The following is an 18,629-nucleotide window of genomic DNA, read 5'->3' on the forward strand; positions in this document are numbered from 1 at the left end:
TCGGCTAATCGTATGTGCCAATTTTTCGAAAAGAATTTGGCGCATTTTAAAATTTTCTCGCAAACAACTTCTAACATTTTAATTTTTTGTATTGATTACAAACTACGCGGAAATGCTATTAAGTGTAGTAGTGCATGAGTATTTAATTTATTCTCTATTTACTTGAGTAAGTAATAGCATAACACTAGCATGATGTGCTTGAATGCCGGTGATGATTAGGTGGTGCTTAAGAGGACGTGGGACCATTTTTAAGTGTAGTTGGGATTTCCTGGAAGGATGTTTTAGCGTGGACTAAATAGGGATTAAAGGATTTGTGTTTATTCTCAGATAAATGTTTTTGGCCACAGATAGGTGACGAAAGGAGCAAGGGTTGATGGGGGGTATACAGAATAGGACCTTTAGGAGGTAATTAGTAATTTAAAATAAATAATTTTAACTTTTAAGATAACCGTTAGAGATCAAAACATTGTGAGCTGATGATTTATGATGATTGGCCAAACTTGTTAATACGTAATTCACAATTGGCCAGGGATATAGTCAGTCGACTGCCACTGTACTCTACGTCTGTTTGTATGTCAGTGTGCAAGCCAGTAAGTGGACCAAGTTGTGGGTATAGTGGGGCGTTGATATGGAGGTTCAGACCATTGATCCCCTGGTTGCACTGCTAAAGCTATCTACTGGCCCGCACCCACCACGAGATGTGCATCTTTTATTACGTCAACGTTTTCTTTAAACAAAAAAAAAAAATTTAAATTTGGGTTTTATTAAATTTTTGTTGAGAAAAATTTAAAATCATGCTTTTGATAATTTTATTGATTTTAAATATTTAACACTCTGTTATGTGAGTAAGCTTAAGTTAAGTAAATAAGTAACTTGGAATTTCAACATTAAATATAATCCTTCTTATAAGAAAAAAGAGAGAGGACCGTAAATGACGGAAAAAATTACACATTACAGGATATCTGTTTATCCCCTGTAAGATTTAGTTCTAAAATCGCATTTCAGATTGACTAATTTTTTTCAAATATAGAATTTTTGTTTTACATTTAATCTAAATTATTGTTAAATAGGAAGTAAGTATATATAGCGTACTGGCATTCTACCGGATATATCAACCTCCCCCTCACTCTAATGTGCCCTTAATTGAATGATTCCAGAAAAATGTTTCAAATGAAAGTTGTAGAGCTATTTGTGAGGCTATAATTATTCCAAGTTTCAAGAAAATCCGAGAAGCAGTTTTTGAAATAAAGTGAAAAAAGTGAAAAATCTATTCAGTAAAGTGGTGCTTCCGTTGAGCCTATTTTGGCCAAAAATTTATTGTCACTTCCGGTGGTGACACTTGAACGAAATATCAAATTTGAAGTATCTACGATTATCCGTTCCTGAGATATAGCGGATAAACTAAGTACAGAGTAATAAAGTCAGTCCAAACCTATTGCATCAAGGCACGATGGGTTAGAGAACTTGAAATTCTAGGAATTCCAAATCTGTAACCCAACCTGCCTTAGCCGTGTTTTTTAATATCACATTTATCTCTTTTCTCTTTAAACAAGCCGAATGCGATCGGTTATTGTCGGTAATTTTCGGCTCAGTTGACCATGATTTTATTTCCTATTTAATATTTAACATCTAGTATGCACACTCACACGACTCTCTTTTTCTTATATTTCTAAAAAGCCGAATGTGATCGGTTATTGTCGGTATTTTTCGGCTCAGTTGGCCATGATTTTATTTCCTATTTAATATTTACCATCTAATATGCACACTCACACGACTTTATTTACCGCTGCGTATGTAGTTTGGTTTTTCGTTAATGACATTCTTAATATGGATTCCTACAGGCATGGGCTTCTTAGAAATCGAGCAGATTTACTTTTTTTTTGTTTTCTTTTTTCTTCCAGACAGTTATTGATGGCGTTAATCTTCGTAAGCAAAAATTTGGCAACCCCTAGTGTTCAGGTTTAAAAGTAATATCCGGCTTTTATTTTGTGAAAAAAATAATTTAAAGGAAAATTCAATACCACTTTCAGTTTAAAGAAATAACGTTTGTAAATCCGTGTTTTTATTGCCAAAGATAAGCATCAACTAGTTTAATCACGCTAAATCGCAATTAAATAATTCTGCTTATTGTATTTTAAAAATGGCATTTATTTTTTCTTAAGTAGAGGCTAACTGTAGTTTTCACTTTTGGCAAAGTAAAAATCTTACGTCATTAAAAGTAATTGTGGACCTTTAGGTTTGACTTACCTTTACTTTGTGCAGATTTTTTTAATTGGAACCTATTGGGAGTTTCCCGAATTCAAAAATTGATTTTGTTTTCTCTTTACATCCCTCTCATTGTAACTTAAACATAATAATATGGTCAGCAAGGGTTGTGCGGGACGGAAATATAAAGTGCAAGAGATGAAAATGCAATTTAAGGCATCTCCATGCATGATCCTATCACTAGTATGTCTAAAAATTCTTAGTTTTTGAGAATTGTTGAGAATGAGAAAGAGAATCGAATGAGTAATTGATTCTGCGGAGTTCCAAACATGTATTTCCGGAATTTAACTCGATTGCCATTACTTTATCTCACTACGAGTAAATAAGTGAAAGTGAAAAGTGTTTTGAGTAACATAATTTCTATGTTAATTATGTAAAACATTTAATTAATGAACTTAACACAATTAACCACCGTAATTAATGTGAATTAATTTAATACATGGGTATTTCAACACGTTAATTAACTTTAAGTTCAAATGTAATCTAACTTCATGTCTAGAGTATGTTGACATCTAGCTTTTGAAGGACATTTGTCTTGAAACTAAGTGTTGAATGTTCACCAGAAATACGTCAAATCACAGCAAACATTTAATATATGTTTCTGATGTATTTCTATTATTTATTTACTATTTAGGAGCCATACCCTTATAAAAAATTTTTTACCAACGACTTTATATTCTCCAAAATCTTGTTGAATGTTGATTTTGTTAGGTTAGATGCCCAATCCAGGAATAGGTCTTACAACTTTGGGTACTTACAACCTTTACACCGCAGATATTCCTTCCCACCCAAAGACATTATTCACTTCCTATGTTGACGACAACGCCTTCTCTACCCACTGAGAACCATCCGAAACCTTCAAAATTCCTTCAGGAGCACCTAATAAAATTGCCCTCATAACTTCTACGTTAACCCCCCCAAAATAGGTCTTACTTAATAATCAAATCCCTCGAATCCTATTACGCACCTGGGTTTCTACTTGGGCTGCAGTCTCACATGAAAACCCACACACCAGGCTTAAAACAACTAAAGAAAAGATACGGCCAACTAGGACGCATGATCGGTCCTAAATCTAAACTAAGCACACCCAACAAACTATAGCCTTCTACAAGACTTCACTTAAACACATTAGGAAATACGGTGCGGTCCCACATTCAATCCGGTTAAATTATTATGTTCAGTAGTATACTTCCATCCCAATTCATAGCTCAAACTGTTTCTTCTATAATCCATACCGATAATCCACCACGACGTCTCAAACACGTTAGCTTCGTTATCCTGTATTTCTAAGTAGAATTCAATTTCAACAGTTGTAAGTTAGCGCTGAACGTTCGCTCAACAACAATAAAATTAAACAAAACCCTATAAGAAGAAAAAAAAAGTTTATTCCTAAATTTAGACATAACTACACAAATAGATTATATTATTATTGTCTTCTGTAATAATTCTTGAAAACAATAAAAAACGAAACTAGTCATGGAAGAATCTTCAATTTTTTTATACGAGGGTTCAAGAAAGAGAAGGTTATACTGAGTTGTTTTCATGTTTTGTTTGTAATGCTATTGTGTGTGTGTGTATGTTTTTATACTTTACTATGATAAACTGGATAATTCAATTAAGTTGGCAATACTGTTTTCATACCCCTAACTATTCTATCACAACAGCTGTTGAGACCCGTTTACTTTTCTTGAACTTTTATCGCTCTTACACATTAGTTTTGTTTCAATTTCCCCTGATTTGTTAATTGTTTTCAATTTGTTTATTGGTGTAATTAATTATACTTTTTATTGTTCTTAGCGCCGAAAATTGTATATAGTGTTTTTTTTTTTTTTAAATAAATTGGAATGTCTTTTCGTTCAGCTTTGAGATAAGAACATCACTGGCCAGTTTCAATCAAGGTAGGATTTATCTTGGAATTTCTTTCGTAAGTAATTTATGATTTAAAATATTTAAATTAGATTACATACTTTCGATAAAATCGCAGTTAATTGGTTTTATGCCCTTTTTTCTTATGTGATTCTTAGCGATCCATCCACATTGCCAAACTGTATTAACAATTACGCAATTATGTGTATTGCATATTTTTGTTTACCTCGTAAAAGTTTTTTAAATCATTGAGTTTTCTGGGTGTAGCCCAGAAACTTAAGAATCCTTCCCGGTACGCTACCCAAAATGATGTTTTTGTAAAAGCTAGAGTCTTAAATGAATGAGGAGCGAAATAATTTGCTTACTATTTAATTTATCTTCATACCGAGGCCACTTCAATCGATTACTGGAGTATTGGGTAAGCTTGAAAGCTGCCTTGCAAAGGATTTCCATGATATAGGATAAGTAAGGAGTTGTGGAACTTTGATAGCGGTATTTTTAACAGATCCTCGGGAATGTGTAGGACATTATGTAGGGTTTTACTGCAGACGTAATAAAAAGCATTGGTGTTTTTTTCGTAGGATTTTTGGTTGTAAGGATTGGTGAAGGTTAGAATAGTTAGTGGAACACAACAACTTTAGTCCGGTAGGTTCATATATAGGTCACAGCTAAGTTTTGTTCAAAGTAAGTTTGTTTTGTAATTTAAGTTTAGATCATTTGTTTAGTACGCTTTTGATAGTATGCGAAATTTTCTGATAGTAATGTACAATAGCAAACATATGTATTATTGAAGGAAATTCAACTTAAGTTAAAATTTAAAGTCTTAAGGAAAATCGAGCACTTAAGAATTTTCTTTTCTTTTACTCTCTTTTGAAGTTCTGATTAAACGCTAATTTTTATTGCTTGCTTTCTGTATTTACGTTAGAGATGTTATTTTGAGTTTTAGTTTTATTTCTTTTTGCCGGAATTATCCTTTGTTTACAATAATGTTCTTTACCTCCTTTTTTTTCTATAACATGAGATGAAAAGCGTATGGTCAAACCCCAACAAGTGCAGACAGAGTGCAGATCAATTTTTCGAACTCATGGCTCTTGTCTCGATTTTTAAGCAAAAAGAAATAACTTATCGCACTTAATTTGTGGAATGAAAGTACAAAAACTTCCATTAATTTGTTCAAGTTTAACTATGTCTATCTGTCTTTCGTGTCTATTGATGATGATGAAACAAAAAGTAGGCTGAGTGTCCGTCCGCCTGTGAAGAGAAGAAGGTAGGTCCCTCCTTCAACCTCTTAAGAGACAAGTATGTTTGTACGTTCGGGATGTCGGCGTGTGATTCTCTGTGTATATATATTATTTCTCACATGGTTGATGCTGAAGGGAGAGGGAGTTTAAGCAAAGGAAAAAAAAGGGGAAATATTTTTCATATTACAGAAGAAGAAGGAGGCTGCATGTGAAAGAGATGGCCGGTTTGACGAAGAGAAAGTGATAAAAGAGGGTGGAGACGTAGATAACTAAACAGAGAGGGTAAAGAGACTATGAGGGCAAAAACAAGGAGAGGATGAGTGAGAGTGAGATGAAAAGCAAAGTAATGGTCGGGGGGAGGGGGCTGGAAAAAGGACACGCCCCATTCGACGTGGCCTCAGAGAAGCTAAGGGTGGGGGCGAGAATGCTGTAGGGTGCTCTCAGGGATGGGAAGTTATATAGGAGGGAAGTTTTCGCAGAAGCTGAAGCGCTTCAACCTCCTAACCCTAACTTTACGTACTACCGCGCGGCCCGACCCGACCCAACCCAACCCCCGGGATCCTTCCCTCCCATTTCTCGTCAGTTTCAGCCACCCAGAACCGTGGGTGGGTTGCAAATTCAATATATAGGTTGGTATAGTGTTGGTAGGTGGCGCAGTCTGTCGGTCAGACCTACCAGTAGATGGTTGCTACCAACCGCACCGTATTATTATAAAATAGAACTACCCCCGAGTATTAACATCTAGTATATTAAAACAAATACAAAAAAAAATTGAAAACAAAAAAGCTCGGAACAAAAAAAAACAGAACAAAAAAAAAGAATTTAACAAGAACGAGAACAAGAGAACAACAATGGGACCAAGGCACTCCCTACCACAACAGCTTTCTTCAGCAACAACAACAACAACACCAACGACACCTTATTTTTACAACAATTTTCCGGTAAATACCTAAAAGAAAAAAAAAAAAGAAACCAAAAACTCCAAAAAAAGTAATAATTTTTGTTTTGTTTTTGAAAGCACTAATTAAAGAAAGTTATCCTGTGAAAAAAATAATCCCTTTACACACTTTTCCAGTTAACCCCCCCGGTTTTTATTTTTTTATTTTTGGTATTTTCCAAGCATTATTTTTGTGTTTTTTCATTTTAACAGAATTTTGTTTTTCCACTGTAACCTGCCTTCACAAAACCCTCTTAGCTTTTATACAACCTCGTAGCAAAAAAGTTTAATAAAATTAAAATAAAACTATACCTACACATCCATAGAGAGCACAACATTTTTATGAAAATAAAAAATAATTAATATACATATGTATATATAAAAAACATTAATAAATAAAATACCCTTGTGCAAAAAATATTCAGCATGAAATAGAAGTAACGAAATAAAATTAAAAAGAATCTATAAAGGGCATGTTTTCTTAAGTTTTTCTTTATTTTTTAATCTCGTAGTATAGATTAAAAATAATAATTTTTTTTGCGTAAAATATAAAAATAAAAATTTAAAATTATGATAATAATTTAATACCACACGATTATATAAATATCACCAGACCTTTAAAATATAACGAAGGATTGTGTTTTGCAATAACTTACAAAAATTGTATTTTTTTGACCCTACCCGTATTAACTCGCTTTAAGCGTTTCTGGATGGCATTAATGTACGTTGGAAACCCTTCATCTGAAGCTTTTCTTTTGGTAGAAAAACTGATTCGGAGAGTTTGAAAACATTTTCAGTTTTCCTAGTTTTTTTTTTACCATCTTCTCATCACATATAGAAACAGTTTTCTGAAGAAGGGCTACCAAATAGTTCCCAGAAACCTTTTCAAATAAATTAAAAATATTAATTTATCTATAGAATAATTTCACTAATAATATCATAAATACAGCATGAAATAGAACATAAATGATGGGAAAACGAAATTTTTTTAAATTATTTTTGCCTGCGTCTCTTGCAGCATGTTTTTACACGTTTATTTATTTATTTATTTTTTTAATTTCTAGTTTTCTAAATACATAAATAAAGCATTAAACTTACAAGCATGATCTAAAAGATTTATTTAAAAAAAGAAATTAAATAGAAATAGGTATCGTTCACTTAATATTGTAAATAATCTAAATTTTTTAATCGATAATCTGTATTTATATTTATTTTATCGACATTATTAAAATATATAATCATTTAGACGATATAAATTTACTAAATTATAGCTATAAATGATTTAATGATTAAAAAAAATAATAATAATTTACACAGAATACCCATAAAATACTACAAAATAAAAATAGTACAAGTCGTGTTAGGGAAGAGTTCGCTAGTGTAGCCCAGAGCCAGGTGGATCTGCTAGGCCGGCGTTATTTGCGCTCTAAGCTCGATACTAGCGGAGTTATCCTAGAAAGATGTGCAATTTTATTTGATTCCATTATTATTAATATAAAATATATAGTGTGTTAAAAAAAACAAGTTTTTTTTCGGGATTAGTAATGATAAAACTGTTATTAAGAATAAATAATAAGGATTTGCTAAGTTCAGGTGAGGGTTCTCCCTTTATTTGCCTTTATTTTTTATTTATTTTAGTTTCGAATATAATAGATTCATTCTTCTATAATCGATTGGTTTTGAAATTTATTTTTTTCAATAGTAAATAGGTGTGTGGTAAGTTTAGTTGCAAGAGATATCGTAACAGAAATAAATCATATGTTTGGAACTTAAAAGTTGCCACCCACACTGTTTTTCTAATTTTCAAAAAACTGCTTTACTAAAATCTCATAGGCTAGTTTAGGTGGCCCCTAGAGAAAACTTACCCTCAACCCACCTCTAAAATAACCCCCATATAAGAGAACAGCTTTATATAATTCATGTATTGTAAGTTTAAATTCAAACTAGAAGTATAAGCAAGTTAAAAGAAATCAGCTTGAGCTGTTTTTCCAGAAAACCGTGAAAACAATGCTTAGGAAGTTTTCATTTTTGGTAACGCCATTTTTTTTTTTTCGAAAACTCGGAATTCTAGCAATTCAGATAATCCTTGTTAATATTAGCCGGAAGTGAACGATGTTTAAAGAAATCGTTGAGAGGCATTATCGAGAACACAAATTCCCTACTCACACACAATTCACATAAAGAGGCATCTTCAGATTGATACAAATGAAAATTTTTATTTATAGGATCCCCAGTTAAACTTGGATTTAATTATGAACTATGATTTTTCTGGTTATCATGTTATGGCTGTGCGCTGAGACAACCGCCGAGTGAAAAAAAAATCGCATTTACAATGTTCAAGGAAACTTAACAATCTTCCATAGAAAATCTGCACAATTAAATCCTCTAATGGGAGGGTGTGACTAAAATTTAAAATGGATATCCACACCATGAAGTGTACACTATTAGAAATATTAGTTTCTTTTTTTAGGGCAAGGTCGAGAGAATAGATATGAACATTTTTGTTTTTAAGTTATACTCAGTTGGTTTACTAGAGAATGCCCTTTATCTTATTTCCTTTGTTATAAGCAGGTACTTCCGAACACGTGCAGGCTTATAATTTTTTTTTTGTTTGCAATCGTATTTCCGTTTTTTTTTTTTCAGCAATCTTGCATACAAATCTAAAATAAGGAAGGAAAGCTATACTTAAAACGACTCTTTATAGAACTACTGTACATAAATATCCGCAACCTTACCTATTGCGCAATAGGGTATGGTTCTGATATGTGGTTCCAAAATAATAACAAAGAACGTTTGTGTTTTTTATTGCGTTTTTTTTTAAACATTACGAAATTTTTGTTATTTCATGATTTGATTATACTTTGCCTGTAGTTTTTCATTTTACTTTATTGTCCATTTTTACTGCTGTACACTTTACAGCTTCTGATACATACCAGAGTAGCCTAGCTATGCTGTATTCCAACAATCTTTTTATCTTTGAATTTATTTTTATTTAAACTAGAATTATTTTCTTCAAGTTTATTTATTTATCTCTTTAACAAAAACTTACAGTTGAAAATGTTAAGTATAAGGGTTGATTAAACGCCAAAAGGTACACAAATCAGCAAGCACCCAACATTTCATTAATTCTTCATTAATATTCAAGTAATTTTACTGCATTAATATTCATTAATATTTTTTAGAATTTATTAGATGACACAGACCCTTATGCTGGCCATTTTCGTCTACAAAATATACACTGGGCCAAAAAAGTCTGTGAACACTAACCTAAATTTTATTACTTTTATTATTATCTTATTAGAAACTTCTTTTATTTTCAAATGAAATATACTATTCGATAGAGAGAAACCAGAATTTTTCATTTTATATTCAATCTTTTATTTTTGTTCAGCAGGAATATCACAATTAAATGTTTAACAAAACAACACCCCAAACGAATGCAAAAAAAGTCTGTGAACACTTTGCAGAAATAAATCATTCTTACACATTGTACGTGAATTATAAATTTTAAAAACTTGTAGGACCTCCTATGTTCCTAATCACTTCCAACAAGCGAGCTTTCATCGATCCTTATAATTTTGTGGTCGTCAATGTTGGAATTTTATCCCACTCTTCTAAAATAGCGTTTTTTAGTTGTTCACGGTTTCTTATTCCTCGTTTATTTATTTGGCGGCTGATTTCATCCCACAAATGTTCTATTGGGTTAAGGTCTGGCAATTGTGGAGGGGTGTTTAGGCGCCAGAGTGTATTATTTAAAAGCCATTCCCGAGTTTTTAGTGCGGTATGTTTCGGGTCATTGTCTTGTTGGAAGACAAACGTTCCCTCCAACCCTAATTTTTTTGAATTTTTTTTTAAATTGCGTCTTAATATATCCACATACACATATTGGTCCATCATACCATTAATTAGATCTAACTTGCCCACTTCTTTAGCACTCATGCACCCCACACCAGAATGTTGCCTCCCCCATGCTTAAAAGTAGGCTTCATATTTTTCATTTTCATAGCTTCATTTCTTTTTCGCCACACTTTTTGTCGTCAATCAGACCCACATACATTGAATTTCGACTCATCTGAAAAGATTACGGTTTCCCAGAAACTAGAAGGCTTAGAAACATATTCTTTCGCGAAATCCAATCGGCGGTTACGATTTATTTTATTGATTAAAGGTTTTTTCCTCGGGACTCGACCGCAATAATCGTATTCATGTAATTTATTTCTAATTGTCTGCGGTGTTACGCTTACACATAACCATTTGATAATTCTTGACTGATTTTTTGAGCGCTTGTCCTGGGTTCTTCTCGAACAGACTTCAGAATTTGCCGTTTATGAAAGGAATTAAGTTTTGGTGGCCGTCCACTGCGTGGCCTACTAATCACATTTCCGTACTTTTTAATTATATTATGCACCGTTGAAGGGTTTTTTTGAACTATCTTCCCTATTTCTCGAATACTTTTTCTTTCATTTCGCAACGTCACAATAAGTTCTCGAATTGGTCTGGGAACTTCCATATTAGTGGTTAAATATGTACTAATTAGATTATTTATTCACAAAACTGACTGTAGTGGTTTCTACAATACAATAGAGAACTTTGAAACTTTATTCAATCGTTTTTCTGTTTGTTATCTTAATGTTTTTACATATTTATACAGCTGTTCACAGACTTTTTTTGCATTCGTTTGGGGTGTTGTTTTGTTAAACATTTAATTGTGATATTCCTGCTGAACAAAAATAAAAGATTGAATATAAAATGAAAAACTCTGGTTTCTCTCTATCGAATAGTATATTTCATTTGAAAATAAAAGAAGTTTCTAATAAGATAATAATAAAAGTAATAAAATTTAGGTTAGTGTTCACAGACTTTTTTGGCCCAGTGTATGTTCAAGTAGCACTGTAGATTGACTGTAATATCTAGTTATTTATAATAATCAAATTGTTAATTACTGGTTAAAAAGAAAAACGTTATAAAAAATATAAAAACATTATGAGGCTAAACAATTCAAAATCTTTTTTAAAAAATGCTTCCACCAACATACATCAATGATTTTGTTTATTTTATTTATCTATTTTTATTTTTAAATAAAAATTGTCGGTTTAAGTTCATTCTTCGATCAAAGTAATTGTTATTTTATGTAGTAGTCAAACGTTTATAATAATGGGTAATAATTATCTGACTTTATCGCAAATAATATAGTTTTCTTCAATTACATTCTCAATCTAGGTATTCAATGTTGTGTACATGTAATATAAAATGAATAAGATATGCATATTTTTAGGACAGCTGATTATTCCAGTATTTTACTATGAGTAAAATTGGGGGGACTAAATTGAATTACAATTGAGAAATCAATAATTGTTGAATAATCTACTTGTTATAACTGTGTGTTATTTATGCTCAAGAATATTTCGGTAAGACGAATTCAAGACAGTAGCCGACTCTAACTTTGTCTTTTTCTACTTTAACATGCATGTATGAATATGTGATTTATCATAATTATAACAAAAAAATATTATAAATGAAGTGGCCAGCATAAGGGTCTGTGACATCTAATAAATTCTAAAAAATATTAATGAATATTAATGCAGTAAAATTATTTAAATATTAATGAAATGTTGGGTACTTGCTGATTTGTGTACCTTTTGGCGTTTAATCAACCCTTATACTTAACATTTTAAACTGTAAGTTTTTGTTAAGGAGATTTTTGTACCTTTTGGATAGATTTTCCTTTTTGTCTATTTTGCAAAGTTACATATCTGCTTTACAGATTTTTTTAAATTTGGAATAAGCAATTCTATCATTATAACCTGTTAAGGTGTTAAGTCGGAACCGTAACTACCACTAGAGAGATCTTTTTAAAGAATGATTATAGTTGCGGTCCCCCAAACCATTCTCAATAACAATTTTTTTTTGAAAAAGCGTTTTGAATAACATAGGAAGGAATTTGTACGTAAATAGCAAAATTAAACTACGATTTCAGTACTTTCTTTTAAGAGGAGTAAGAAAAATAAACTGCGATTGCAGTACTTCTAGGCAAAGAGGCAATGATTTTTTAATCGAACGACAATTCATTGATTTAAATCGGTTCAATCATTGATAATTTTAACGATTGCAGTATTTCCTCTTAGTAGGTGCAAGAGCGCGATAGCACTTCACAGCCACGTAGAGGAGCTTTAACCACTTATTTGAGCAGAATTTTATCAAAATCGGACTAAGCGTTATAGAAATATTGGTAATAATAGTTTTAGAGGGAAGGGATTAGCTATGAGGTTAGCATACTGGACTCCCACGCGGAGGTCCCGGGTTCGAATCCAGCAGCTGACCCTTAGATTTTCTCTTCCTAGGAGCTTCTTACAGCTCACTGTCCGGTGATGGACAGTGTTGTCTGTAACGAGAGAACACTGTCCGGAGGCCGGCAGTGCACTGGAAAAAGCTCCGGGCGCTAATAACCTTGGATGTTGACGCGCTTTAAATCATTAAAAAAAAAAAAAAAAAAAAAAAAAAAAAAAATAGTTTTAGAAAGGGCCTTGCTTGGGTGGGGCAAACTCCCCTCCTTATGAGGCACAGCGTCGAGGCTTTTAAAGTGCAAATCTGTACAAAATTTCGATTCGAATGACACTTCATTCATGAAAATCGGTTCACGTGTCGATAATTTTAAACGATTGCTATACTTTCCCTTAACAAGTGTAAGAGCTGATCGCCGCTTTATGTTACGTAGGGGAGCCCTAACCCTATCATCCTACCAAATTTTATCCAAATCGGGCCAAGATTTACAGAGTAATTAGTAATAATAATTTTGGAAAGGGCCTTACATAAAGGGGGTAACTCCTCTCCCATTCGATGTACAGCGTCGAGACCCCCAAAAGGCACATCTACATAAAATTCCGAATCGAATGACACCTCATTCATGAAAATCGGTTCTCGCGTTTAGGCGCTACGTTGTTTACAAAAAAGGTAAGAAGAAGAAGATTTTTTGAAAAAGTCGTTTTTGCTCATTTTCGGCAACTTTTTTCTCAAAACCTGTTAGATCTGGGTTGTTGCAAAAAAATAACAGTTATAAAGGAGGATTTACCCTTTATTTTAAAGAAAATTTGGGAATTTTATCTTTTATAGAAAGAGAAAAAAATTGTCAAAGTTGGGTGTTTTTCAACGTTACGCTTTTTCGTGCAGTTTTTGATGATCAACCCTTATACAACTGTCCTACCGGGCAGTTTTAATTTTAAATTTTGGAGATTCTATTTGCTAAGTTTAGGATTTATTTAAAATATGGTATCTTAAGTTTTTATTCTTCAGAATATTCTAATAATTCCCTGTGAGGGACAGCATTCCTTAAGTATTCCCTTCAAAGTCCGGTAGGAACGTTAAAGCTGCCTGAAAGAAAATCTACCTCACTAGCCCCACGGGTGGGTCTGTGATTCAAAAGGAATAATCAGGATACCTTAAAAAGGAATACTTGTGACGTTGTATCTCCAAATGGGTCTCGTTAATTTTCTGGATGGCTGGATTTATCTTTTACTAAGTTACGAGCAAAATCAGGTAATTTTTGAGGTGAGAGATAGAGCCAAATTATAGGCTTCTCCCTTTTTTCTGTTGCCTTCGCATCTTTGGTCGAAAATATGTCCCAGTTTCTCTAGTTACCTTTGCAGTATTCATAATAATAATAATAATTGAAAGCCATGCTTAAAAGCTAGAAAGGGGATTTTGAAATTTGAGTAGATTAGTTGTGAATACATAATTGAACGAATCTGTTCTGGGTTCTTCCAGACACCAAAATTTATTGCCAGTAGATCTTTTCGGAGAGCGCGTCTTTATTTATTTTACAATATCCAGAATTTTTTTTCCCACCAGTCACACCCCCAGTCTTTTAGAATCTAGAATATTCCAGAATCAGTTTCGATGTAAAGAATTTTTCATCAGCAACACTTGAAAATCCGAGCAGATATTAACTTACTCATTTAGTTATTTTTAAGGATTTTTATTTTAAAGAAATTGTTCAGTATGATGTCATGAGGTCATGGTGAAGGACATCTAAGGATTTAGCTAGAATAAACCAGTGAAAGTCCTCATTCTTCGTTTTCTGGCAGCCCTCACTGTCACCTTTTTATATGTAAAGCTAGTAGCAATGCTCAATAGCTCCGTGAATGCTGGGCTATTTTCTCGTTAATATTATTTAATACAAGTGCTATGAAGCAGCTTATTTTCTGAAGATAGTGTTTTCCTTATTCTTCGTTAGAGATTTGCTTAAAATGGGAGGGTCAATTAAGCATTAATGTGGGTAATAAATAAAAACAAAAAGTAGTCACAACTTTGCAAGTAAATGTGGCACTATCGTTTATAGCGTAGGATTAAGTTATTAAGTCAGCTGAATAATTTCATCTGAATTGTTTTCCCATAATTTTTGGTAGCAACCGTAATTCTCTGTTCTCTTAACTTCTTGACGTAGCTTCACGCGATTTTCTTGGTCGAGGTGATTTGTACAAAACATTCAAGTGGTGGGGCGCAGTTTTTACTGGCTGCATGCCGAGTGCAATTTATTTATAAGCTTCTTTGAAGTATTGTAAAGCAAAACCATTTTTTTTAACAGAATAATTCTAAAGATGGTATACACACAACTTCAACCGAAGAAGAAATATGATGAGAAGCTGGCACTTTGGAATGCTAAATAGACACCTTCAATCTGCCCCAGGGAGGCTAGATTCCTCTTCATCACCAGTTAACTACCCAGACTATCAGGATTGTAGTGTCCCAGGCTCTAGTAAGAAGTGAGTAGAGCAAGATCTCTGGATATTCTAGGTGTTGGGATAAAAATAACCCCAAATACTGGGAGCATTAAACCAGCGTAAACAATCCTCCACCAGCGTAAACTGACAGATTATGGACGCTTTTGGGGAAAGAAATCTAGGTTTGAAATTTGTACCTGCAATGCTCACAATCTAAATTTTTTACCTTATCTATTCCGAGCACCGTCCGTCCAGTCATAGAAATTTTTGCGATCTTAGATTTTTCTTAATTTTGAGTGAATTTTTGTCTACTAACATAACTAAAATATAGGAAATTGGAGTTTTCTTAGATTTTTGGTAAATCGATTAAACGAAAGTACCATTTTACTGATAATTAAGATTTCGCATTATTTTGATTTTTCTTTTTCTATGGCCCCCATATTACTATTGAAAACATTTTCCTGGACAATTTTATTAAGAAAACTTCTTTGAATGAAGGAAGACAGAATCATCACCCTGTGACGAGTCATTTAAGATTCATTTTTGGTCTTATCGCTTACTTAATATTAAGCAGGATTATATTTAAATGCTTATTTTCGAGTTTGAAGGAAATTCCACAACCTGAGGTATTACGTCACTTATTGGATTTTCCATTGTGGTTTCTTCTATAGAAGTTGTTCAAGAATTTTCTTTTTTAAACTTTGTCTATTAATAGCAGTTTTTTTTTCTTGATAATGTTTGGTATTAAGTAAATATTCGGGAAAATTGGGAGGTAGAAATTGTTTCGAGAATCCTAATAGGAAATCGTGTGAGTAGTTTAAATCAGAATGTTTTTTACAATGTATAAGATGGGTGATGGTGCTGCAGTATGACGGGTATCCGTAAACACATTGTTTGCGGGAAAGATTTTCACCAGTATTATTATTAATGGAACCTTGTGAACCCATGTGAAATGTGTTGCTGCTTAGGCTGCTATATCTATGGGGGGCTACTCTACAAGTTGTAGCCCACACTTTGGTGGGTTACTACTGTATTATGGCTTTACGGCCGCCTCCGGTAAGAGAGAGAGAGAGAGAGAGACTACTGTACGGCTGGAGGCGGCCAGCAAAGTAATCGATATATATCTCCACCTCCACATCGTCCACAAGCATCCTGTTCTCTCGATTGCACGTCATCCGGGTTGTTTTTTTTTTTCTTCTTTTAAATTCTATCTTTGACTAATTTCTAACGAAACTAACAACTCTGTCAAGTTTTCTTTACCCTTTTGTTTATGCTATCCACCACTGTAATTCCTACCCATTTTCCGTTTATTTATTCTTTACATCAGAAACGTCATTTTCTTTGAAGGCTTGTTTTTCTCTTTTACTTTTCTGATTTGCTAAGTTCCTGAGTTATCAATAACTTCTTTTTCCTACTGAGCTTCAAACGCAGAATCATGAAGGCATTTACATCAATAAGTACCTATTTTGTTGAATACCTTCCTGAATTAGAGATTTACAGTAAGAAAAAATGTTTCTCACCAAATTTTTAATTAAAATTTTAAGTAAAAAAGAAAATTCTCCGTCAATATTTAAAAGCTGTTAAAATTGTATCGCTGGTATTGAAACAATTCTATATATTGAAGCTGCGGGGGTGTGGATTCCTGTTAGTCGCAGTAAAGAGGAGAGGTACAGCATCCTTCCTGAGGGGACTGTACCACCGACGACGACATATAAAGGCCAGCCAGACAGAGAAGAGAGAACCCGTTGACAGCGAAGGGATGAAAACACTTTCAAACGCATACTGGAACAATAAACAGTGCTTTGATATTTAAATGCCTTCGGGGAATTAATACATCGCCCACATTATCAGAACAGCGTTAATACTGGGGACTTTTTAAAATTCCTAAAACTGTTTCAACATAATTCCAAAGTTGAATTCTGGTTTAAATACGCTTAATTTTTTACTGGATCAATTACCAATTTTAAAATTACAAAACTTTTCAGAAAACTAGATGCAAATAAATAAAATAGATCAACCATTTAAATTCTGGCTTGGAATTTGTAGGTTTTCTAACATTTAAGCATGGGGTTCGATTGGTAGCAAGGGCCTATTTCCTTTTGTCTATCTTGTGCATGAATTTCTGTTTAAACTTCCGGTAAGCGATAATTTTTTCAAATTTTGGAAATGTAATTCCACATTCGATTCTAATTATTAAATAAAATGAACAAAAATTATACTTTAGTGAGAACCATAACCACTTCTCTTTTCCAAAAGGGTCCTTATTTGAATTCTCCAGGAAAAATTGATGGAAATAATAGTTAAACATCTACTTATGTACATCTAGTAAACCGGATTAAGGAAATAGTTCAGTAAAGTGGTTCATTTCATACCTGATTATTACTGGAACATTATTGTGGCATTTTCTGGCGGTACCTGAGAGAAATATCAATTTTTGTGGGAGGGGGAAATTATTGAATTAAACATTTATGAATGAAAGAAAGATCTACTTACTTGAAAGAGGAATGTAGATGTAGATAAACGATTTTGGGCACTTGTTAGCTTAGTGTATTCTTATCGTGAATTTTGTTTTTTTAAACAATAAAGGTTGTTTTTATCGTGAAATATTAGGCGAGCCCATTATTAGACCAGGTTGATATAAAAAATATCTTCCATCAATGATTTAACACTTGTGATGATCCTCTCTCACTGGAAGTAGTATGTAGAGCTTCTGCAAAAGCTCTTATCTTACGAGAAAACAGATAGAAAGAAGCTTTAGTTAAGTGAAAAAAAAAAGTTTACGAGATGATATTCTTAAAAGCTGTAAAGGAGCTTTTGAAAGATTTACAATGTTAAGAGCTCTTATCAGTAATGATAATACAGAAAGGATACACTTATCACTGTAGATGAGACAGCATACTATTTCCTTAATGAATATATGGGAGACATTAAAGTTTTAAGTACCTACTTAAAATGACAATTATTGTTGTTCACTGAATTTATTTTGTTTTTCTTATTTATTCATTATACATTAGGAATATTTGCAAGTTTGTGGTAATTTCTAATAATTATATTATTATAGAGAAGGAAATAGAATTGTCTTAGTGCAAGATCTCAGGAGTGCGAATTCAGTGACCGATTCTACAATTATCTTTTCCTAAAAGGCCATTATTCTGACCGCTCTCTGGTAATGAAGGGTATTGTCTGTAACGAGAGAACACATTCCAGCAGCCGACAGTGCACTAAAAAAGGGCCCTGGGAGCCAATTTTTGTTTCATTACATTTCTCAAACTTATAAATTATAAATTTTCTAATTAATCATCGAATTACATAAACATAATTCTTACTCAATTTTTCCCGAAGATTTGTGAAACCGTAAGTTACAAAAAAGAAAAAGGCATTGATCTATCTACCAAGTAGATTTTCCAGGAAGAGTCTATTAACGGCATTTCTAGGACAGAATAATTTTTTAATGTTTTCCTCCAGTGTAACCTTTAAAGTTGTAGAGAACATATACTTATATCGAATTAAGAAGGATTAGAATGTACTGTTGAAATTCGGAGTTTGAAAAAATGAATTAGAATCTTGAAAATGGTTGTCAGAGGATGTTTTGGGATACCTCCT

The 18,629-nt window shown here is 32.9% G+C and overlaps 1 protein-coding gene across 4 annotated transcripts in view; it reads left to right on the forward strand.

Annotated features, from left to right (window-relative positions):
- Positions 1 to 5,776: 5,776 nt before the first annotated feature.
- sif (guanine nucleotide exchange factor still life) overlaps positions 5,777 to 18,629 on the forward strand; it is a 487,274-nt gene continuing 474,421 nt past the window's right edge. For 2 of the 4 annotated variants that reach the window (XM_074126180.1, XM_074126181.1), the window contains exon 1: positions 5,781 to 6,313. The gene's annotated coding sequence lies outside the window, so the exon portion shown is untranslated. Of the gene's footprint in view, positions 6,314 to 18,629 lie in introns of all 4 variants that reach the window. The other 2 variants (XM_074126178.1, XM_074126179.1) reach the window with 2 other exon arrangements.

The sequence above is a fragment of the Rhodnius prolixus genome, unplaced genomic scaffold, assembly GCF_049639745.1.
Source record: "Rhodnius prolixus isolate KJV_2025 unplaced genomic scaffold, Rpr scaffold_3, whole genome shotgun sequence".
NCBI classification, from domain to species: Eukaryota; Metazoa; Arthropoda; class Insecta; order Hemiptera; family Reduviidae; genus Rhodnius; species Rhodnius prolixus.